General features: G+C 45.8%; 1 long non-coding RNA gene across 1 annotated transcript; it reads right to left on the bottom strand.

Annotated features, from left to right (window-relative positions):
- Positions 1-700: 700 nt before the first annotated feature.
- LOC112945990 lies at positions 701-24269 on the bottom strand. Its single transcript, XR_003249107.1, has 4 exons — positions 24088-24269; positions 16696-16759; positions 8837-8942; positions 701-746 (listed from the first exon to the last, which is right to left on the bottom strand). It is a non-coding gene; the product is annotated as an uncharacterized LOC112945990 (long non-coding RNA).
- Positions 24270-24413: the final 144 nt, after the last annotated feature.

Below are 24413 nucleotides of genomic sequence, written 5' to 3'. Positions count from 1 at the left end.
AGGCCATACAGTCTTGCAAGGGGGTGACTATGGCCTTCTCCTCCTGTCAGTCCTTTGGGGCTGCTGCAGGAGCAACAGCAGCTGCTTTGGAGCGTGATCTGAGGAAAGATTTGAAAAGAAGGGCCATGAGTGACCCGTATTTGCACCTGTCAATGTGGAATGACTGTTTCTTAGCTGAAATTCACACTGCAGCCTTGTCCTTAACTACTCCCTTCCCTTAGTCTTTGGAGATGATTTCAAGCAACTCAGTTTTCCACTTTCTAATAAGCAATTGAATGCCAAAGGGCAGCTCCTCTGCTGATGGCAACCAAAGCCAAGGGAGCTGTGACAGTTTGTGCCAGCTGAAGCTCTGCCTTCAAGTGAATGTTTTAAACTTTCCACTAAAGTGACTAAAATAAGCTGTAGTATGAAACACTAAGAGCAAAGAACGAGCTCTAGAGACTAGAAGGATTTAGAGAATGAAACAAAATCCATCTTGCTGGCATTTTCCGCCCTCCCCCCCATCTATTTTCGGAATTTAAAAAATTCCCCCAGATTTGTCTTTTACAGACCAGCCTTTTGTTCAGAGACCAGCAATGAGCAGCCTCCCCTTTCACACAGAGCAGGTGAGCTTTGGCAAGCCAACATACGAAATGCAGAGCTGGAAACTATTAATATCTTTTACTGCTGGAGTACTGCAGAGCTTGGCGCAGGTGCTATTTGTTTTCTTTAACAGGCTTCTCAGCTATGCAGTTTGCAATCAAATCCTGGAAGAGCAAGAAGATCTCTAGTTAGCAAGCAAGTTGTGATCACCCCGATTTCTCTTTGTTTTTCTATGATACTCTCTGCAACTCTGTTTTTTACTGGGGAATTACAGCACTGCTGTGAGCCTGTTGCCACGCTGGGTGTGTTTATAGGAAGGGGTGGGAAGCAGCTCATCAGACTCCAGGCAGACGCAGGAAACCTGGGCTCTAACTCCTGGCTGGGCTATTAAGCCTCAGTGGGACATCTGCATGTCACTTAAAGCCCAATTCTCCGGTTGGCGCGCAACACATTTTCCACTGACTTTAAACAGAGCAGGGAATCTTTGTTGCCTGTGAAAAATGAGCCTGTACACACTTCGGTCTTCCCATATTTAAAGTGAGGAGGAGAATATTTTGAGATCAATGGATAAGAACACCTGCGAGTGCTAATACCCATGTACCTTGCCAAGATACTGTGAGACTGAACAAATATTTTGAAGGGTTGAGAGTAAGATCTTGTGTGGCGGCTATAGGGCTGCTTTGTATGTCCATCATATATTTTTCTCCCTCTTATTATTTTTTTCCTCCACAAACGGGAGAAATCAGGATAGGAAGGTCCTAAGGCACATGCCCTGCTTTGGTTGCAGCCACATGGATTTGCTTTGTGAAAACCAAACTAAGAGCAAGTGCCCAACTCCTTACTGGATCTCAGTGAAGGAGCACTGAGCTGAAGAGAAAGAGCATATCTGATTGTGCCCAGATATTAAATGGGAGATCCCATCGATGCAGTGGGAATTCTGGGTCCAGTTTTGGGATAGTGCATTTTAGGAAAGATAATCAACATGCCGGAATGTGCATATAGAGACTAAAACGCATGATAAAGAGGTTTTGAAAACACGACCTGTGAGGAAAGGTGGAAGTGAGTTTGTTTAGTCTAGAAGGGAGAAAAATGAAGGGAACACCATGATGGTTTTGCAGTACTTGCAAAGGCGACAGCAAAGGACTGATCTCCAGAATGCTGGGATGGGCAAGAAGAAAACAGTTTAATTCATAGCAAAGTTTTAGATGGGATTGTAGGAAAAGCCTTGTAAAGAGAAAACCCAAGGGATGGGGTTTTATAGGGAAATATCCATCACGGGAAGTTTTTAAGACCAGGCTGTAGCAATTCCTATGCAAACATGGGCACGTTATGAAGTGCAACAGGGATGTTTGCAGGAGCAGAGGCAACAGCTCAGGGTCAGTAAGGGTGGACGGCCACTTACACAAAGCAGTTCTGAAAGGCGCCCAGGCGTAACAGCCTTGAACACTGAAGCACTCCAGATCAAGCAAGCCTAACGGGGGTGGTGGTGACAAGCAGTGTTCCTGTCTCCAAAATTGCTTTCACACCTCATCTCTGTAGTGTAATGCATTATTTAAAAATCACTAATGACAAAGGCAATTTCCTAATACATTATCTGGCTGGGGTAGTGCAGCCTTAAGGGGATGCACTCTTTATCTCTGCGTAGTCTCTCTCTCTCTCACCTCCTGTGCCTGCAGAATAAAAATAGCAACTTTATGTATGTTTTTACACTCCTGGTCACTGGCTTGAAGCCCTGTACTCACAGCCCTGTCTCCTTGCAGCACAGGAACTGGATACTGCTGATCTGCAGGCTGGAGAAGGCTTGGTGTGGCACCTCACGTTCCCTGCTAGGACCAGCCATCCTCCCAACAATGTGTTCAACTGCTAGAATGGCAGAAATGCATCAAGTTGGTGGCTCCCACAGCCAGGGAATGGTCTGCAGACACACAGACAACGCAGGCCGTGCAGGCTCTAGGCTCTAACACAGCACTATGGGGATGCAGGAATTTGAAGCAAGCAGGAAGCTGTAGAAACCACTGGAGATTGACTGTCCCCATCTCACTATAAGGGCTCTTGTGTTGGGCTTCACTGCAGGGATGTCCCGTTAGTTCCTCCTCTTCCCCTCCTTTTTTTTTTTTTCCCCTTTTTGCCTAGGAAATCTCTTGTTAGGCAGGACTGAATGTCCTTGAAAGGACCAGCTATAACAAACAACCAGGGGCAGATCCCTGGCAAATGCTGCACAAGTCAGAGGTCACAGCTGGAAGCAGTTTTAGGGGAAATTCAAAATTACTGTCAAAAGCAGTTCTCTCTCATTTTAATTGTAATTGGTTAATCTCATTTTATTTGCCCTGCGGCTGAGGCTGTGAAGCTTAAGAAACTCTCGAGCCCCCCCTTTGCTCTCAGTTATCTTGGGAGCAATTCTGTTGACTTCAGCAAAGTTGCTTTGGATCTGTCCCTTGGGCCACCAAGACCAGAGGCCGTTGCTTGGAAAAGCCTTTAGCAAGGGAGAGAATAAATGGTGGCAGATAGTTGTTCCCCCTTTCGAAATGAAGACAGACAAGAGGTTTGGGCTAATTTAATCCTCCCAACAGCCAGAGCAGGGTGTCAAGGAACAGGATGGTTTTGTGCACATCGTTCTCATCCTTTCCGCACCTGGAGGGTGTGGAGGGACAGGCAGGTCTGGGTGCAGAGGGAAATATGCTGCCAGGATAACATCAGCTGAGGATATGCCCCATTAGAGCTGGAAAGTGGGAAAAGGTCAATGGGAGCAGTCTGTTCCTGTGAATATGTAATCTCCCTATCCGCCCCCCGCTCCGAGCTACTGGCAAATGCTCCACTAACAGGCTAAGCCTCTCTCCGCGGTATTTAGGGCAGCCTTTGCCTAGTGGTTTCTCATCAAAATGCAGAGCGAAGAAACCGTCTGGGATCCGCACGGCAAGACAGGCCTGCAGAGCTGGGTGATGCCTGAACAACGCGCGCCCTGCCCAGCAAGAGTTTGGCAAAGACCCGATCAAACACAGCAAGCAGCTGGTCCGTGGCCCCCGTCTCCCACCTTCTGCTCGGCACACGTGTGCAGTCACATGGAATTTGCTGCTTTGACTCGCAGGCAAGTCCAAAAGCTGTCGAACAGCGATCACATCTAACGCTACTCATCACCACCATCAATTGTTCTCCAAGTGAAACAGGCCACGTCGCCAAGCAAAATGCTTAGGAAGATATTTTTCCATTGGACACGCATCCAAAATAAATACAGGAAAGTCTCCTACTCCAAGTACTTCTCCTGGTTCCTTTTCGGTCTGGATCGTTAGTAAACCTGAGATACACACACAATAGCATGGGGCTGATGAAAGCCCACTTCAGCATCGTGCCCCAGTTTCCTCACAATTAATCCCCTTTGATAATCTCAACCTATGATAAAAACATCCCTTCAGCCTATCCAAACGTGCACATCTTCTCACAAGTTTCCTGGGAACATCCCTTGCTAGATGGGTGCTTTTTGCAGCTGGTCATTTGAGCCTCAAAGGTGGCTCTAATGGGAGCTTGCCATGGGAATGCCTGAATTCACTGTTAAGTCTCTGTCTGTCCTAACATGCCAGTTGTGATGAGCTGCAGCTTTAGGTTTTTCCTTCCAGGGAACATCACCTACCATCCTCGGGCCTAAATCCTGCCCGAGACCAAAGTCCAGGCAGCTCTGCCTTGATGTAGGATGAGAGGCAAGAAATTCTTCCTTCCCTGGGGGCTGGGAAGGAACTACAATCTCCTTGCTGCTGGAGGTGAGGGCCTGGTCCCTTCCTGCACCACCTCTCCCTGCACTCAGCTGCTGACCGAGGCTTCAGAGAGTCCTCGAGGCCTGTGGGGCCAGATCTGCTCTTTAAGGCTGAGCTTGGTTTTGCCAGTGTTTGAATCCAAACCACACAGAGTCTGCTAGCTGCACTGGGTCCCACCCAAATGGCCCAGGTTCACCCAAACCTCAACCCAAGACCTGGCCCAGGCTCTGCAAATACGAGCTTTCCCCTTTCTCTCTAGCTCTTTGCCCAAATCCCTGCCTGCAGCAGATGTCTTGGAGAACATGGCTCAGTTTGAGACCATAATGAAACCTAAGAAATGTTCACTAAACTCCAGTATCCCAGAGGTGGCAAAGGAAAATTACAGGCCTCAAGTTCCCAGCTTTTATGTATTGGCATCGCCCTCGAATGTGCTAAACACTGTGGGCAAGAACTGCTCTGGTTTGTAGGAAATCGGGCTCCCAGCCAATCACTTTTGCTTGATGGATTTTCTATTAAAACAGTGCCCAGCTCTGCACTGAAACTGCCCGTTTCAGTGCGACAAAACACATCACAAGAACTGGATGCTCTGAGCCTCGCAGGCACTCCAAGGGCTTCTGCATACACCCTCCCAGACCTGGTGTACCAGAAACCAGACTGAATAGTTATTCCTATGCCAAGTATTGGGCACTCCAGATCCTCTCCTGCAGATGACTGTACTTAACTGGAAGCCATTTCGTTAAGCCTGGCCTGGGTATGCAGTAAAGCCTTGCTCCTATTTTGCAACTAGTCTGGGAGCGTTTAGATATGAAACATGCCAGAAGCTGAAGCTAGGACTGTATCACAGCTTGTAGAAACAGTATTTCTCCTGTTTTAATTCTGAATGTAACACACTTTTGCCTGCCTTGGATCACTTCGTTTGTAAGAACACCTGGCCTATTTCTAACAAACTCTCATCTTGGCCACCCTAATTGAAAAAGGTGTCAGAGATCTCTACCCTCGGTCATTTCTCCTCCTGCTCCTTTTCTCTCCTGCCTGTTTACCGTGTAAACTCTCCTCCCATAGGACAGGGTCCCCTCTACAGTGTCCGTGGAGCCACCACCGACAGCCACTCTAGCATCTTCCTCACCCACAGCAGCAAGGCAGCAGTGCTGACCAGAGCCAGTGGTCACCACAGGCCTTCAGAGCAGCCACTTTGCCCGGTGTGGCTCTACCTGTCCCTCTTGCTCTGTTGGTACCAGTTTCCAGTACTCCCAGTTAGGTGATGCTCTGGTAGCTCTTTGGCCAACCTAGGTCTGCCCTGGTCAAGCTATGTCCTGGTGGGAGGCCTGGATGCCCATGGCACAAAGCGATGGTGACCTGCAAGAGAACTGAAGAGCTTCCACAAGAAGTTTGCCTATCAGCAAAGCTCCCAGCCCTGGGACATTCTTCTGTGCAAACACCCGCTAGTGTTGCCTGCATTTTGGGCAAGGGCTTTTTCCTCATCTCTAGTTCCACTGCTTGCTGCTGACATTTTAAGAGCACCAAGTCTGATCACACATGATAAGCTAGATCCAAAGCTCCTGAGGGCACAACTCCATCTTTCACCACTTGGCAGCCAGGGCTCGGAAAGCAGCTCAAGAGCTGTGCCTAGCTACGCAACAGCGACCGCAAAACCAAGAGGCTTCCCATAACCAGCAGTCACCAGCCAGACTGAACACACTGTTCAGACTGCTGTCTCACGAGCAGGGCTTAGTGATGGATTATGTTTCCATAAAAAGCTGCAGGAGGAGGTAGCAACTGCGATAGCGGCTGTGGTTGGTAGGAACTGGTCAAAGCTGCAAAGCAGGAGGTGGAGGGAAGAGGGGGCTGGAGCTGCTTCGTTAGTGCTGACACTACGACAAACTAGAGCTTGGAAGAAATTCGACTGGGTGTTTTATCCCCCTTCCTACCCTCAATCCGCCACATTTCTCATGGAACAAAAATCCTGTCTTTTGCCCAGCTCTACTTCTGGAGCACTAATCCTTCGGCTATGGTGGTAGATTAAGTCTCTGGCCCGGAAAAAGCTCTTCCAAGGCACAGTGAACATTTTGTTTGTTGGGGTCTAACCCATGTGCAGCTCACAGCTGCCATGGTTGTGAAATTGTGCTTTGTCTTTTCTTCTTTTTTTTTTTTTTCTCTTTTTCTTCCTTTTATTTCTAAGCAGCCCATATGAAACAAGGAAAACAGGGCTATTCAGAAGGACTGTTCTTAAAGGTCTGAAATTAAGCCCAGTATTTTCCTTGGCTTGCAGAGGAAAACAGTTACCTTGACTGAAACTTGGTAATGAAGACTGCAGATATGAGACTTTTACAGGTTGTGCTACACAAAACTTCACAGAGGGTTCTTTTTACCTTCTTCTTTCCCTTCTCTACCCAAAACTCTGCCCTAATACAGCTAAGGACCTATAATAACTTGTAGAGAAAGGAAGCTATGTCTCAGCTGTTGATGTCGTGAACCACTTTTTATTCTTTATGCTGACAAAAGGTTAATGAAACAGAACTGGCATTTCATCAAGGCCAGCACTGAAAATTAGGGACAGAGTTGCCATTAAAAATAACCAGATGCATGTGCTTCTTTCCCTGACACACCGGTCTTGAAATATCTCCCTCTTGGGTTGTACAGCTTCCAAGGAATAGCAGGAAATTGCAATTGTTATGCTGGCCAGAGAATGGATTTAATTTGTACTGTTTTATCCTCCCTGTTGGAAACTATCCTCTTTTTTCTTCCACACCAGTGAAAAAAGAAAAGGAAAAAAATCCAACAAAACCAATACATTTCTCTATAAAACTTCCATGCAGTTGGAGCATGGCCTACCACAAAGCATACGCACTTCCTCCACGAGAGGTGTGGGCTGCCTGCCTTCTGCATAGTTTCTTGCAGCACATTCATATATAGGTCATTCTAAATACAAATTTACCACACTTTAAACTTGGTTCAAAAGCCACTGGTTAGTTAGTTCCTCTAGTACCCAAAGTTAATGGGAAGGGTGTAGGTACAGAAAGGGCAGGTTAGGAGCACATAGCTGATGGTGATGTTGGTTCAACTGAAGGGCTGAGGAACCCTAATTCAGCCGCATTTGATCATGCCCCTGCACAAGACAGAGGTTTGCATTCATGTAAGTCATCTGCTTTCCTTAAACAGGTATAACTCTAGCTATACAAGTGGACCAACCTTTTTAAGAACAAATTACTGGCCTGGAAGATGACAAAGAAATGAAGCTTTACTAGGGCTCAGCAACATTAGACATTATTATTATTAGGAGGAATTTTGTACTCTTATGTCATCACAGTGAGAATATACTTGGCTCTGTTGGCAAGATGACTGTAGCGCCTGAGTTAGAGAGGCTTAGTGACTGCTCGTCAGCTCAGCTGCGGTATCACGCTCTGCCTGTTGGACATGCACGGTACAACGCATTAGCTCTGGGCTAAATTCAAGCACAGTGTGGTTACCCAGAGAAGAACTTGGCTTGAACCCATAGCCTAAACCTCTCCTTGCTTTAGAAAAGTACCTAGCAATGTTTATGGGCTTTGGCAGGGAGGGTTTAACAGCTTATCTGGCTCCAGAAGCACCATGAACCCCAACCTCGCTTGAACACCAAGGGTGGTTACTAGCTTAGAGATGTGCAGTCCAGCTGCGCCAAGCTCTGAAGCTGCTTCAGCAGCACAGTCTACACATCTTCACCAGAAATGGTTTATTAGCGACTCAAATCATCATAAGAATGCGGTGGTTCATTAACATCCCAAACCTAAGAGGTGTAAGGAGGTCAGCGAGAAGGACAGTGGCTCTGCAAGGAGGCCATAGGGATGCAGTGATGCTGAGGTGATCTGCCTGGAAGCAGATTAAAGGCAGCCAAGGAGGCAAGTGAATCACTCCTGCTGGGAGCCACCCCCCTTCTCAGTGATGACTGTAGCCAAGAGTCAAAATGACTCATGACAGCATCAGCTGGCAGTGCAAGAGGGGACTGGCAGAGCCCTCATCAACGCCATGAGCCATATCGAGTCCAACAGCAGCCCAAGGGCAGGAGAACTGCAGGCAGCAGCAAGTTTGCTGGGGCTGACCTTGCAAACACTGCTGGCTCACTATTTAAGCAGTCTCTGGCTAGCTCGTCCATCACCTTGAGCTGCATTCTGTCCTCCCCAGGAAGGAAGAGGCAAAGCTGTCTCACGATGCAGGCAGCTCTGCTCAGGGAACAGTTAATCCAGGGCTTTGCTACCTGTTGTGGTGCATGAAGGCCCCTCAGCTGCAGCTGGACACAGAGCCCCTTTCCCCAGTGCCAGAGCTGCAGTTGAAAGAGCTGTGCTAATGTCTAGGACAGCCCTAGCCAGGACCTCAGAAAAATAGGAAGCTCTGGGAGATGGGGCAGAGAGTAGGAAACTGTCAAACTCATTTACAGCACGTCCCAAAGGAATTTGTTTTCCTGCTATTTTTAAGTTAAAGAGGATCAAGTTTCATTGCAGGAAATAGTTCTCCTCCTCCTCCCTCCCACTCACCTTTCTTTTTTTCTTTTCTACAGCTCATGGGAAGAACAGTGCTTGCTCTCCCTGCCTCAGGCTTCCAAGAACCAGGCAGTTGAACTGCAACCAGAGCATTTGTTATCTGCAGCCAGGGAAATGAAAGAGGTTGAAAAAGAGATGTCTCTGTCTACAAACATTCAAAAACACTAACAAGACTTAAAACTTTTGGGTGTATGCAATGGGGATAGTTAGCCTAACCTGTCTCTTCAGTTAGGCTGAGRTTGTAACTGGGGTCTAAGAGGAGGTTTCTGTAAAGTTCCTGGAGCCAGTGCATTTGTATCCCTGCATGCTGCTCTGCTTTCCCCAATACAGCAAAGGCACCCAAAGATCTCAGAGAGGCTGCAAAACAACCTGCTCTTGAGAAATCTTTTTTTTATATTTATATGATCATCTACAACTTGCAGATTTGCAACAGCACTCAAATATAGGCCTAACTTTGCATCTCTGCCAAAAACAAATTCATTTGATCAGTGCAATGCTTTTAAAACCTCCCCATATCTGGGCTGTGCTAACATCATGACACATCYGTACCTGGTAGATCTGGAAGCTGGAGGGCTGCAAGGCGAGTTGTTCATACTCATGTCTGGGCAAGATGTGTGTAACCCATCAGACTAAAAGTCAGATTTCAATTCCCAGCCCATCTCCCAGGCTTTAAAGCAAAGGTCTGGCTAATGAACCCGTTGGAAACTTACCTTGGATATGGTGCTACCTTTTCCTCCTCAGAAGGCACAGCCCAGCAGCTCTCAGCCCTCCTTCTCCTGCTATCAGTCTGCTGATACCAACTAATTTTGTTCAACAGACACAAACTCGTCCTTCCCGCGTGGGGTTCAGGGCAAGGCACCGCTCAGCTCTGCTCCCTCCCTTGCAGTGACAAAATGCCTCTTTTGTAGGTGCCTCCACATGCCTGGTGGAAAACCTACTGGATACCTGCACAGTTGTATCAATAATCTCCTGTTTATTATTCCTCCTGACCCAGGGGTTTGCCATTAACTTTCTAGCACAGGCAATATTTTCCATTCATCTTTTTGCAGTCAGGTGTTTGCTCATTTGCAGCAGGGGCTTCAAGAGAGACAAAGCTACAATTGATGGGAAACAGGCTATGCTGCTGCCAAGACAGGTTTTCCTCAGGGATAATCAAAGCCTTAGAAATGGTGATAACAGCATCTTCCAATAGTGATTCTACACGCCTGCTGAAAAAGCCTTGCCTTTGCACAAAAAGATGCATCGTTGGATGTCTTTTTGACAGCCTTTGTTGGGCACCTTTCAGGTTCACATCCTTCTAGTACAGCCAGTCTTGGGTAAATAATTCCTTCCCACCCTACTGAAGCCCAAGGCCCATGCCCTCTGTGAACAGAGTGTTTATATATACATATATATATATGTGTGTGTGTGTGTAATTTTTTTTTATATATATATATCTCAAAGCTCAGGGCCTGATACTGTAATTCTGAACTATCACATGATGTTAGCATCATTTCAGGCAGATTAGAGCATGGCATTAAAGTGCAATACTCTTCCTTGGCAGCTTTGTGTATGAAGCAGGCCTTTTTCTAGAGCAGAAGTGTTCAAAGACAAGATGACCTACTTGGGAATAACTTCCTACAGCTCAAAGCATCATCAGGTGCTCAGCTCTTTTAGACTAGAAGACCTCTTGGGACTGTCTGATCTTATAAGAGCCACAATCCTAGCTAAAAGGAAGGGAAGCAGGATGCTTGGCTATGGTGGAAACGTGAAGCTCCGAGTACAGCACAAGACGCAGGGAAAACTAAAGAGATCAGATCAGAGTTTACAAAACAAATGCAGCTGGTGAGGGGAAGATGTGGATTAGAACAGACACAGAGCGAGAGGCCAGCTGGGAAACAGACCACAGCTATCTCGGAGGAAGACAGAGCTTTTCCAGCCCTCCCTCCCCAGCACTTTCACTGCAAAGTATCACAGGTTTTGAACTAGATTGCCCTCTTCTCCTCCTCCGCTTCGGCACGGACTGGCTGTCTGGGACATGATCTCAGCTCAGGTCCCACTAACTTCTCTCTGGAGGGGATGTACCCTGTCTCAGCAGGCTGTGAAACCCATGCACGTATGGAAAGCGGCCTAGGAGGAAAGGGAAGAACATTGCAGGTTTAGGGATGAGAAAAGGGGAAATGCTGCCACTGTTGTCAAGATATCTTCACTCAGAAGTTACTACTCTGTAAACACAGACCATTTTACCATTAGTAGACACAAGCAGGACCTCATCTACAAGCCCAAATGTCTTTCCATGAAGATTTCCAGCATGCAAAACCTCAGAAGATCCTTTTTGTCCTTGGACTATCACTGCAGCAGGAGTCTCTCCCAAGAAGGAATATCTTGGGTGGGTTCACAGCATTCTCTGACCTCAGGCACAACTTGCTTTATTTCTGTGTACAGGGGAAAGGCAGGTAGTGAGGARTTCAGATACTTCAGTTCAACACTCAGAGCATCTTCATGAGTCAGTGCAAACCCAGCTGGGGGACTGAGCAGACCAAGACATTTATACAGGCACTTGGGAGTTATTTGGGTATTTATCACTAACTAGCACATAGGTGACAACATACCTGTAAACATCACAGGCATAAAAATGGGATTTGTGTTTATTTGTATGCACAGTAGGTCTACACTGATAATGCTGTCTGGATTTGCAACTGTCTAGACAACGGGGAAAATTAGCATCATGAAACTGGATAGTTTTGTGAGGTGCCCAGCCAAATATCTGGGAAATATTTTTGTAACGGTTCTCCTTGGAGAGAGATACGAGCCTGAAGTGTCCATTAGAGATGTAGTTCTTTGGTCTTGCATTCCAGGATAAAAAGCTTTTCCACTGAGCTCGTTGGGCCTCATCTACCATGCTCTTCAGCCAGATGCTGGTTGCTACTGTGGAGGAAAACAAGCCTACAATACAGGCATGGCAAATGAGATCTTTGTGGGCTGGAGCTGCTGCTTTTCTGGCACGCAACAGGAATTTCATCCTGAAAACCAGAGGTTAGGATTGCATGAACAGAGTATTTTACCCCTAGAGACAAACAACTAAAGCCTCGTCTTGATCCAGCCTCTTTTATAGCCTACAAGAAAGTCCAAAATATTTGTAGGTACCAAGCTTTATCCACTACTCCCTTCAGGGTAAAAGTCTCAGAGAACAACAAAATTCTGTCACTCTGAGCCTTTAGCCTTCAGTATGATAACGCAAAGCCATTGGATCCATCTACATGCACAGAGACCTCTCCTCCTGGCTGAAGAGCATCGACAGCCTCTGTGAAACTCCCTGTGGCCACATTCCACTGCCGTGGCCTTGGTTCGAGTGCTGTTCCAGGTGGGCAGGTGTATACAGAGTGGGAAGCAGAGCTTGCCCTCTCTCAGGTGGACAAGGAGGTTCTTAGAGCCTCGCTGGTCCACCAGGAAAGAGAAAAAAACCTCAGCAGTCCTTGGGGCTCCCTATGCAAAGGCAACGCTGTGCCACACTGTGCCCTTCTCAGAAAGGCACCATGCTCTACAAAGCTAGATCCAGACTCAGAGGGGTATTTTCTCTAAATTTTTTTTTTTGCTTGCCACATTTTTTGATTTTTTTATTTTACGACCCTTGGAGCTAGTGACCAGTTGCAAAGAGCAAGCTGGGTCTAAATTTCACTGAGTTTCAGAACTTTTGGCTCAGAAAAAGCTTTCTCTCTAGTCCTCTGCCCCAACAAATTCTTGTAGGATAATGACATCAGCTAATTAAAACAAGAAATACAAGAGAAGCAATATATCATTGAGGGCAGAAAAGCAACGGTTCCAAAGCACATGTCCTACAAATGACTTGGGAAGACACATCAACACCTTTCATTGCTTCTGTGAAGAGCTTCAAAAACAAGAGAAAGGAGAAAGCGGACAACAGGCACCTCATTTTGTTAGCGCAAGGATATTATCTGTCTTCCCCTGGCAAGAACAGGCTGTCAATTCATCTGAGGACAGCAGAGTTGAGGTAGCAGCTCAATGTTATTGAYGATTGTCAGCCAGGGAACCCTTGGCTTGGTTTAGCTTGCGGGAAGCCTTGAAAAGCTACTTGGAGCTTTCAGTGGATGCGCTAGACAAACATACAGAATAATACTTGCAAGCCCAGGGCAGATTCCAGGCAAACATGGTGCTCAGGCTGGGGGCTTCGTCTTGTGCACAGCGGTGGGAGCTTCTTTCACGCTGTCAAAGACAACCAAGGAACTGAATGCAAAACACAAGGACCATTAGTGCAGAAGCTGAACCTGCCATCTCTATAAAAGCTTCCCTTTCACAGAGAAGTCCCATTTTCTTCTGTGAGGGGCTGTGTGATGTTTCCAGATGCTGTTCGGCATCAGCTGAAAGTGGCTTCTGGAACTAGACTATGTTTRCATGGAGTTTTGAAAGCAACAGACCTGGCTGGAGATGCCCAGTGAGGGGCTGTTTGCTGTAAAAGGTGGCAAGGGCCACGCTGATGCTATGCAGGAAAGTGGCAGAAGAACCAGTGTTTGCTTAGATATAGGCCTTGCCCTGATCTAACCATCGTTTCTGGTGGTCACAAAGATGCAATCAATACCTGCTCAAGACAGTTTATCACAGTTGTGCTGGTCTAGGTGAATTTGTTCCAACTCTGAGATGGTGGAAGCACAGGATAGGGAATYCTGGGCCCTTTGAACAGATGTCATGAAAATAGGATTCCAAAACACTCCTTAGAGGTCCAAAGACTGATTAAACTATGGTCAGTGGGGACACTCAGTCCCCAGTGCTGAGCACTTGGTGGGTGTACTTGGATGCCTCAGTCAAAACCCATTTCTGAGCTCCCCAACTGGTGCTGATTTTGGGTGAAATGCACCTAACACTGCGACAACACGAGGCAAAGCAGCACCCGCTGCAGCACCAGCAAAAACACAGCCTCAACACAGAAGCCAGGCCAGAAGCAAAAACAGGCAAATCCAATCCAATGCTGAACTGGCTTGCAAGCTTTGAGGTTAGCTCAAGGGTCCAAAAATGCTTTATTTTACCTAAATTGTAACATTTGATTATTTTTTCTTTCKGGAAAACGCAAAAGAGCTGGGTGAGGGAGAGAAAACCAAAAAGAAACAAATGAACAAAAAAACCCCACACAGCCACAGAAAGGGGAGACAAGGATTAGTCCCTGCACGCTCAGCTTTTTAAACAGAAGGACAATTTTGCTCTGGAGATGAGTGCAGAACCAGCTCGGAGAATAAAAGCCTCTGTCCCTTAACTTATATCAGAGAAAGATGGTATTTGAATACCCATTTCAGATACCACTGAAAGAATTTTCTACCTGTGACAAAATAACAGCACCAGAACRTTAACGTTTTTGTGCTAGATTTTGTTGCTGTTTGACTGTTCTGAGCTATTTCGTTACCCCCATCCATCACAGCACTGACTGGCTCTTTTTTTTTTTTTCTCCTTTTTCTCCCCCTCTAGTTTTTGTAGAGCTAATCTTTTAAGTTTTGTGAAGTTGATCTTGGCTCATGGCACACACCCCACATCTGTTTTTTCAGGTCTTACCAGTTGACTCGGAGTGATTGCATTTTAATTTCATCCCCCCGTTGCTACCATCAAGTTTAAACACAAAACACTCCCACCACCACCAAGCATACATGCGAGGGCATGTGTCCCCTCGCCTCTTGGTACTGAATCGGAAAGGTTACTTGTAAGAATTTCTGCTTATTTATTATTAAGATAAGGTGCAAGGTGACAAAGTAGGTTAAATACAGCTACTTTATGAGCGACTTTTCTGAGCCCTTCTTTAGGTTCTCATTCAAGATCCCTTCTGACACACTGTTAAAGATAAGGATGCATCCAGATCTGTGAGACTTGCCGTATTCTGCTGCTGGGCAAGCTGTTTATGCCACCTTTGAATCAAGGGCAGGTAAACTATCTGCCTCTGCTGTTGGGCAAGCTTCTAAAGACCCCAAGGAGAGCCTGCCTTGGGCAAAGACCTCACTCCTGTATGACCCAAAGTAGCCAGTGATCCAGCAGAACCAGTGGCAGGCACTGCAAGAGAGACAAGGCTTTCACGTGCAAGGTATTTACTGCAAAGCTTGGTYTCTTGAGATCCAGGTTTCCCCAAACTAAAACTTAAATTTTTAACCCCCTTGAAAAAAAAACAAACTTTAGCCTCCTAATGCCTTGCTATGTCTCAGAGCATTTGGAAAAGAAAAATGCCCATTTCAATAGGGTAACTGCTACACAGGGGTAAACTTAAGCAACAGCACATCTATTCAGCATGTAGTCAGTGAAGCTCTGCTGGAACTCTGCAAATTTATGACCTTAAGTTAAATTTGGCTACATATTTCTGGAGTGGATACGCTTTCTGCCACTCTGCTTCTGGTAAGACAGTTAATAAATACTTCTTTCAGCATCATCTTTCCTGCGGTATTTTGTTCATTCTAATTCTGCTACTAGGCAGAACTCAGAAATGCAGGAATGTGAAAGTTGGAGGAAATGTTTTGCCCCAATTGCAAAACACTAAATCTGGACTCCAGTACACATTTCCTTGGCTGCAGGAGTCCAACTCCAGAGGCTAACAGAAGATCCTGGGCTAAAGGCAACACTCCTGCTGCACAGCCTTCCTCACCTATCTCTGAGCATCGCAGAGGTCTGGCYACCTCTGCTGGCTTAACCCAAGAGTGAGTTGGCTACAGGGTCAAAACRGTGTGATATTTTAAGAGGGCGGGCGGGAAGGAGAAGTCACAGAAAAAAAAAAGTAGAGAAATTCTGAACTCTGCTCTTGGTAATTTAATTATTCTGGAGAAAGAACAATGAGGGAATGTTTTTTCTTAAGGGAAAACTCCTGTGATTTGTGGAAAAAAAAGGTAAAGCTTTTTAAACTTTTGCACAGAATAAGGTCTCTGGTTGCAATTAGGAAATATTAGCTCAGTCAAGCATGGAGAGCTCTTGCTTGCCAATGTCCGAATCTTGTTTAGTCCAGAGAATCTACTCAGTTGCCAGGTGACTGTCTGCTATGCATGACAATAATTTTTGATATATGAGAAGCAGATACACAATACAAATTCAAACTACCCAAAACAACTGTAAGAAGTTTTACCTCCTAAACCTGTGCTAGAATTATGCCACACTTGCAAGTACAGTCCTCAAAATTGTTACAACAACTTAGCAAAGAGAAACACCACAAATTGGGTCTGAAAGCCTCACAATTGCAAGGGTAGAAATATGCTAGTCTAGCAGCATCAGTCCTGCTGTCTGCACTAGCATGGAGCTTGCCTGTAGTTTTCTTTGCCCCAGGATCCACTGTACACATCCCTCACACTTGCCAAGTTTGCCATGAACCCCAGCTATCCTATCCAGCAGGGAGTCAACCTATGAGCTACTGCTGATGGCCTGAGACTTTCAGCAAGGACATCCTGTCTAAGCTGCGTGTTGCTATTCCTTTTTCCCCATCGGAGGATGAAATAGCTCTACTGATGTGTCTATTCTCACCTGCATCGTGAATCATTTAAAACCACATTCTCACACACTGCTGTCCTCTAGCATTTACAACATCAGGGCATAAATCTTCTCCTTTAGCATAGGTAGCAAAACCTTGTGTTTTCTTGGAGCAAGGGGAACATGACTGAGATTCTTCCCTTGCCAYGCCACAGAGCCAAACTGCCGCGGCAGGCAACAAAACCAACAAATGCAGTCAAGTCAGTGGTATTATAATGTAATTAAGGACAGGAGGAACCCAAGACGAGCTGTCAGAACAACCTAAGACAGAATTCATTACTGCTGTAACCAAAAAGAAACAATTGATATGCCAGTTTCCACCCATAAATAGCAGTAGTTGAGATTGTGAGTTTATAAAAAGCTGAATGACTTACCATATGTTGCACTGGATGGTTTCGGTAGGAAGTCCACGAGGGATCAGTTAGGCAGCAATTTCTCCTGTTGAGACAAAAACTAAGAGGTGAAAACTGCCCTGCCAAATGCAGAAGATAAGCACAAAGACTCATTGTTTTAGAATACCAGGGGAGCACTAAGGAACAAAGCAAATACAGACTCGGGTGTTTACACTACTGCTTGTCTGCCTTTTTCAAAGTTGGGTGGAATGAAAAAACAATTTGCAGGGAGTTCAGGATTATTGCAAACATGCCAGACAGCCCTAGCAGCACAGTGAGATGTTTAACCTGTGAAGACAGCTCATTTCCAGGTAAAGGTCTCAGCTGTGCTCCAATGGCTTAAAGGCAGTAAGGAAAGACAGCTTGAGTAGTGAGGAGYTGGCTCTACCACATAACAGCTAGCCCTGGTCCCTGCTTTCCCCCTCCTACCTCATACACTGATACTCAATCCCCTTGACAAATCAGTGCTATTGTAATGGATAGGATTTTTAGAGACATGAAGTTGGGATGATGGATTGCAGAACAAGCCCTCTCACTGTGCACAGTGATGGGGCCGAGCAGAGACTCTCGGGAGAAGGGCTGAAATTCTCCTCTTACTAAGAAGAACGCAGAGCTTTCAACAGACCTTCTCAGTGAAACAATCTAGACCTTAACATCTTGCTCCTCCCTTGGGATCTAGAATATCTTCCAGGGCTGTACACACAGTCAACAACCATAGCATAGCGGTAGGGCTAGCAGGGATGTCCAGAGGTGGCCCATAACAGTCATCTACATCTGCTGTAAGCGTGGCCAGGACTCTCAGTACCTTCTGCCTTCACTTCTCCTCCCCTTTGCCTGCACTGGCTGCAGGATCTCTGGGCCACAGCTGATCTTTTACAAAGCACTTGCAGACAGCACTGCAACCCTTGCACCAGGGGTGCAGGTATCAGCCAGCACAGCAATAAAAGGAGACTTTTCCTCACAGTAGTTAGTCCTAATCTATCCTAGCAATAGATCATTCTGGGACACATCTCCATAATGCTTCCCAAGCTTATTAAAACAAACACAATGATGCTCCATGAGGCAGGTGTCCCTTCTTCCCAGCTCTATCTCACCATCTCCYGAAGGTCTCTACCCACAGTTAGAAGGCAGGAGGGAAGCCAACAGCATTTGCTTTGTGTGGTGTGGAAGGCTGAGAAAATTTGAAAGACAAATTATCCAAAATAAAAAGTRGAGCAAGAAGATTAGAAAACTATTGTGCCATGACTAGTAATGAAGCAATAGAAAGCATCCATCGCTCCCCAGCCTCTGAAACTTGCTGCGAGAGAAGAATTAGGAGATTTTATGTTCCAAGTACCAGGAAACCGCGGGGCCCTGGTGCCTAGTTCTCAAAAGAACACTGTTTGGATCACAGAGAGGAAAGCAGAGCGCTGGAGAGCGCCAAAGGCAGGGTTTAAAAATAGCAACCCTCAGTTCTGTTTCTTTTTTTCCTTCTTTTTAAGAGCMTGTATATTGGCTCACGTCAGATGGTGGATGGAGAGAGCAGACCMGCTCCTGCAGAGGGGACAAGTCTTGCTCAGTACTGTAGTGCTTAAGAGGTCAGGGCTGGGGGGATGTTCACTTTGCACTCCAGGTCATTCCCACCCAAGTCACTGCTTGCTCCCCATGATCCTGCTCTTCTCCCAGCCCAAGAGCAGCGGACATGGGAAACGGGAAACAAGCAGCTCAGCTGGCCAGTTCCATGTGTGCAGAAGCCAGAGGGCATGAGCAAAGCTAAGGGCTGAACGGGTGACTGAGTCTGCTCTTCTGGACACATATGGAGCCAGTATCATATAATACARAGGATACTCCTGAAATGCTGTGCAAGAATTGAGATTCACTCATGTCCTTGCGTTAAAGCTCTCTGACTATGCAGAAAGGAGTTTTCTGTTTCGATGCACTATACTGGCACATCTCAACCAAGAGCATGGACATCTGAGTTCTGATGCTCCTCAAATTTCTCCAGGACAACTCTGCACCCTTTGAGAGGCCAATAGGCAGGATTCACAGCCCCTACCAAAGCAATCTAAGGATTAACAGTCACAGTCTGCAAATTAAGAAAGTTTAAACATGACTGCTTGCAGAAGGTTAATTTAAATAGTCTTGTATGTCATAGAGCTGCTTTCCAAGAGACCCCAAATATCTTGTTTTCATTCATAAGGACAAAGATAGAACACGCTAGGATTGCTTTTACAGGTATACTGTCCTGCTCATCAACCAGGCTCGAAGGCTTTTAGAGGGTGAGAAAGCTTTTAAAGCACCACCCTGGTTGCAGTTCATGCACTGCTCACTCCCTCTACTTTAGCTTTGCAAGTGCAAAATGCTCCTTCAGCCCAGCTGGCCTGAGATTTTCCCCAGCTGAGCTCTCAGCAGAGATTACTAAGGCTGCTGACAAAAACAGTGTCCAAATGCCTTCTAATGCAACTCTAGTAGCAGAACTCTCAGCATATTGCCAACACAGGAATTTTTCATTAATGTTCTCCACTTTTCATAAGTTTCTGCCCTTACAGTAGATGGGGCTGGTTGGGACACAGCCAAACTTGCATCCCAGAACAGGGAGGCAATTCAGAAGGGCAGGACCTCATACAATCCCCTTCCTAAATAGGCATAGCAGCAGAGGGGGGAAATACGTGATTTTTCCTATGAGAAGAATATATACTAGGCACCATTAAAAAAGCAGCAAAAATCAAGATGAATTAACTTGACCAAGTACAGTAGAACTACTAATAATGTACAGGCAAAATGAAGCAATGTATCCTCTCATTCATGTCCGAGTTTAAGCTTCTTTTGGAGAACACTWGGGGAGGGTCTCTCCCCTCAGAGCAACACAACGTTGTATGTCCATCTGCTATAACATCTTCCCTGTACAGATCCCAGGATTTTCAAGCATTTTTTTTGGCCATCAGCCATTGGGAAAGTATCTGCAAATACTCATATTTAGGCTTGGGAGCTTTCCGCTTTTCAGCTGGAAGATTTCTGAAAGGTTTCTAAAAGGGCAAAGTGGAAAAGCATATGGATGTTTCCTAGACAAAACCTTGCTGTTTCCGTTCTTTAGGAAGTGCTGATGTTTTTACAATAAACAACCAGCCACACTCATTGAGAAATGGCACAAAACATCCTGGAATTGGTCACAGCCAACATTTTGACCTTGCTACAGTGACCAGCCAGAACTGTCTGGAAAGTTCTCAAGACTTGGGGAAAATGTGGCACCGTTCTACCCTCTCCCATCCAAAGCAGCACATGAACACACTGTACTTCTGGAGCAGATCTGGCCCTGGCTGCGTTGTGGGGCYGTAAATGCAGGCAGCACTGGTGAGGGGGACATGAGAAGAGACACTGCAGTRGAAAGCTGGCATTGACGGATGTTATTTTTTCCAAGTCCAATCTAGTTGGCTCCAAGGGACAAGTCTACACAAGGAACACTGCAACATGCTCAGGATTCCCAGGTACAGCATGGATTGAAATTCTGACTGAYGGCAGGGCACAACACCTTGGTGCTGCTACAGAGTGGATTTCCTTGAACTCATCCCRTTGATTTCACTTGAGCAGAATCCCAGGTTCCCAATTTGATTCCTTTTTCTGGTTGCACACTTACTTACGACAGACAAATATCCACACAGAGCAGGTGTATCACCCCCAGCAGACCCTCTGGGAGTTTACACGAGCATCACTGGAGTTCAGGCACCTTCTGTCCTTGCTCCTCTGCCCCGAGTGGTCCTCAAGACCACTTGGCCGACACAAGCTGAACTGGCAACAAAAACTGAAAATAAGCTCAGATCAACCCTGAGTTACCACAGTCATGACATGACATCAACCTCAAAACAGACACTTGTGCTCCTGACACGGTCTGGAGCCCAGCAAGGCTCCCTTGAGAGGCCCAAGCTGCTGTTCATGTCTAATCTCTGCCTCAGTGGGGAATTTCCTCCCTGCACTTCAGGTGGAACAGTATTTTAAGCAAAGCCATTGCAGCCTGATGACTGAAGAGGCAGTTTAAGGGAAGGCATTCAGTAGCTGGAAATAAAGCTCCATTATGCTATATTAAATATTAAGCTCCCTGTTGCAAGCCAGACAATTGCATACTGAATTAATAATGCTATTTATTCCATTTCAAATGGATCACACTTAATTGTCACAACATTTTAAGTCAGAAGTGGCATCAAGAGCTTGGCTTTGAGAGTATCTTACAGAAAGCAGAGGTGGACTGAGCGGCTGGAAGCGAGAAGAGTGTGAATATGTGAAATAGAGCAGATCAGGTTAACGATAAAGTTATATGGTCTCAATTGTTCATTTGGGTACTAACGCTCCAGCAACAGTCTGCACTAGGAAAGTACAAGCAAGTCCCTAAAGAGCAGCTTGGGTTGGAACTTATGCAGGATCTGGAGGTTTAACTTAAAAGTCAAAACRTTTATTATTTTTAGAGAAAGAAAAATCGACCAAAACAATAAAACGTCACAGAGAAATCTCAAGTTCCCTTTTTTTGGCAAAAAGGGGAAATAATAAAAAAGTCTCTGAAGATGAAAAATATGCCAATACAGTTTTCTAAAAGCAAGAATAAAGAAAAAGTCAGTTATTTTTCTAAACTGAATACTGAAAACGAGAGAATTTTACAGATATAGAGTAGGAAATCTAAGCTACATCCCAGGCTCTCCTTGTTTCATTTTTCTGCTTCCTAGTTTTGGGATCCACTACTGCCATCTTTTACAGCCATGAAGAAGAAACGGCTCCCCAGGCACGATGCAAGGATCAGCATTCCCCTATCTTGCAGCACAAACAGCCCATCACTGCCTAAACACATTTCTCAAACCTAATCACCTCCAAGTGGAGGAGGTTTCTCCAGATGAAGAAAGAAATAGCTGATCTGCCATTTCCTTTCACTCCRATTTTCACAGAATAATTTCATTGACTTCATAGGAGCCTATCTGGATTTACACCTGTGTAAAAATAAAGCAACCCCCCTCCCACACAAACTCTTTGTGTGGAAAATCAAGTTCATAAATGTGTTTTGYATCTCCGTGAACCTCCCCATCTCCAAAGGTGAACAGCTGTTGCCATAAATCAGACAGTCTGAAATGGCCTAAGAGCTTCATCCAGACGATCTGTTTAAAATATACAAAGGCAACATTCTGGAAATAAAAATCTACCCCCATGTCCTCTGGGACACCTTCTGTTGGAGAAAGTCTCAGAATTCAGTGCTATAATTAGTTCACAGAAATGCTCTTTCAGGAGCACCACGATACCCTGGAGTCGCATCATGTTGAAACGGGCTGCGGGATGACTTAAGGGATTCTGCACATCTGGCAGCTTGGTACGTACTGCATGGGAGACATCTAGTGTCTTTCCAACTGCTCCGGGGGTGTAGCTGTGCTATTAGCTGGAAGGGCTGTGTCTGGTCCAGTTCCCATCAGCCGTTCTCTCTACTTGAGCAGRAAACACTTGCTGAAGTGTGGAAACAGCTGGCAGAGTTGGCTGGGGCTTGSATTAACAAGACACACTTGTTTCTGACCACAGGCTGGTCTTTAAGTTCCGAAYGCAACTGCCAAGGGCTCTTCATGGCTTTTAGGAGGAGACCACGTCACCCAAGATGGGCAAGTTGGCCGCGTTATGAACTGGCTCTAGAGCACGACAGTTTCCGTCAGGAGGGACGGAGTGTTACATAAGCAGAGAGCAGGATGAGCAGCCCCGTTTTACCAAAGGGAAAATCGAGACACAAGAAGATTAAATTATTGGCCTCAAGTGACTGTGCAGCCTGGGAAAGRCCAGGAAGGGAATCAGACCTTCCTTCCCTAGGGTATGGCTGTAACTCGGGCAGGCCAACAGGCAGCTCCCAGCTCTGAGAGTACTTAGCACTTGTCTTCTGCTGTCACTTATGCGCCTGAGGTCCCAAGGGACAAAACAGGCAGTGAGCCCTGCACCAACCAGTGCACTCTCACATATCCCCACTGGGGCACTTCAGCAAGACCACCGCCTAGTCCTAAAGGGCCAATGAGGCTATTGAAGGTGGCACCACAGTGTGAAGCTTTGTCTTTCATCTTTCTAAAGGTGCTGGAGCATAACATGAACATGGTAAAAACAACAGAACACAGACAGAGCTCTGCCGTGAACTTCCAGACAGTCAGAGAGTAACAAGCTCAGCTCCTTCCATTCAGCTCCATATGTTCTTTGAAACCATGAAAAGGAACTTTATGATATGCTGGAAAGGATGAAGTATTAGCTATCAAAAACTAGACTGAAGCAAGCAAGAGCCTGGATTATTTTCTCTTTGATGTATRCTTATGTAAATTCAAATAAAGAAGTTTCAATACAAGCTTTCTTCAATTCTAGCAGAGCTTATTAAATCTAAGTGTGACAAGCTAGGCTCCACATAACACCAGGAACTCCCCAGTCTGCCTTCCTGCTTAATGGGATATTCTATGCTCAYACATACCATAGCTTTTCATTTAAGGAGTTTAATTTACAAATACTTTTTACCTTTTGCAACACCCCTCTGAGTAGGACAGCATTAAAAGTCCCCCTTATTCAACAGTAATCCATCAAAGTGTAGAGGGGCAACCAGATCATGCACTGAAAAAACACAGCACAGCTTGGAATCCTCCTTCCTTGTCCCTTCTCGGGCATCACTCAAACACACTTTCCATGACTAGCAGAGTCTCTCCAATGTTGGCCCAAATGCTCTGAACACAAATACACAGAACGAGCTCTGTAGAAAGCAGTGATGAACCTTGCCCAGATGAAGCCAAGACAAAGCCAGCACCCATCACTCTTTTTGTACTTCCTCCTACTGAATGTGCACCGCTCTCTACCACACAACTTTGTCAGACGTTTATGTGTCACTTAACAGAGCCAAATGTCTCCTACAGGAGGAAGAGCTACTACTAAAATATCTTCAGTCAGTCACATATTTTCTCAGACACCATAAAGCAGATCGTATGCTYGCATGCACTTCTGACTCCCCCAGGAGGAAGCGACAATTCCTTTCCAAAGGAATGACAACCCATTACTCATACTCTTATCTTCTTAACTGATCAAGTCAGTTATTTGTGTTGCTTTCAAAGCATTTTAAGAACACAACTTTCTCCTTTCTATACGCCCTGAAATGGAGCCTGATTAAGTCCAGTCCTTAGGACTGCTGGGATCAAGAGAAGGTGGACTAGTCCCATCAGTGCCAAAAACTGCAAAAACTCCAGGAGCAGAGCCAGCTGCAGGGCACCAACTCCTCTCTGCTGGGCTGTTGGACACTAGCTACCCTCTTCCAAGCACTAAGAGGCCCTTCAGCTTTTAAATCAGGGCTTGAAAACAAGTACCTAAAACTAACGTTCCCTTCAYATCCCAGGCTTTAAAGAACATACAGCCAATTACCTTCCCTACAGGAATCCACAGCTTCGCACATGAAGGCCAGGAGCTGTTGTCCCCAGGGTGCAGCAGAGCAGACAGCAATCCTTTCTTTGCTGATGCCAGGCGCTTCAGATGAGACAGACTTAAGTGAGGGACTGGTTGAAGGCCCTCTGCTACATTACTGCATGCTCAAACCAAGCTGTGCTTCTATTTTTCTATATGCTCTTTACATATATTCAGTATAATTATACACACAAAGAAGCCCCCCTCCTTCCCTGATAGAAGAGAACACCCCCATCTTTGTCCTAGAACTGCCACTGTTTGAGAGATGGTCTTAAGAGGCCATGGTT

Source organism: Nothoprocta perdicaria, unplaced genomic scaffold (genome assembly GCF_003342845.1).
Source record: "Nothoprocta perdicaria isolate Ctin4 unplaced genomic scaffold, notPer1 scaffold_2, whole genome shotgun sequence".
Taxonomy (NCBI): Eukaryota; Metazoa; Chordata; class Aves; order Tinamiformes; family Tinamidae; genus Nothoprocta; species Nothoprocta perdicaria.
This window is presented reverse-complemented; position numbering and strand designations above follow the sequence as displayed.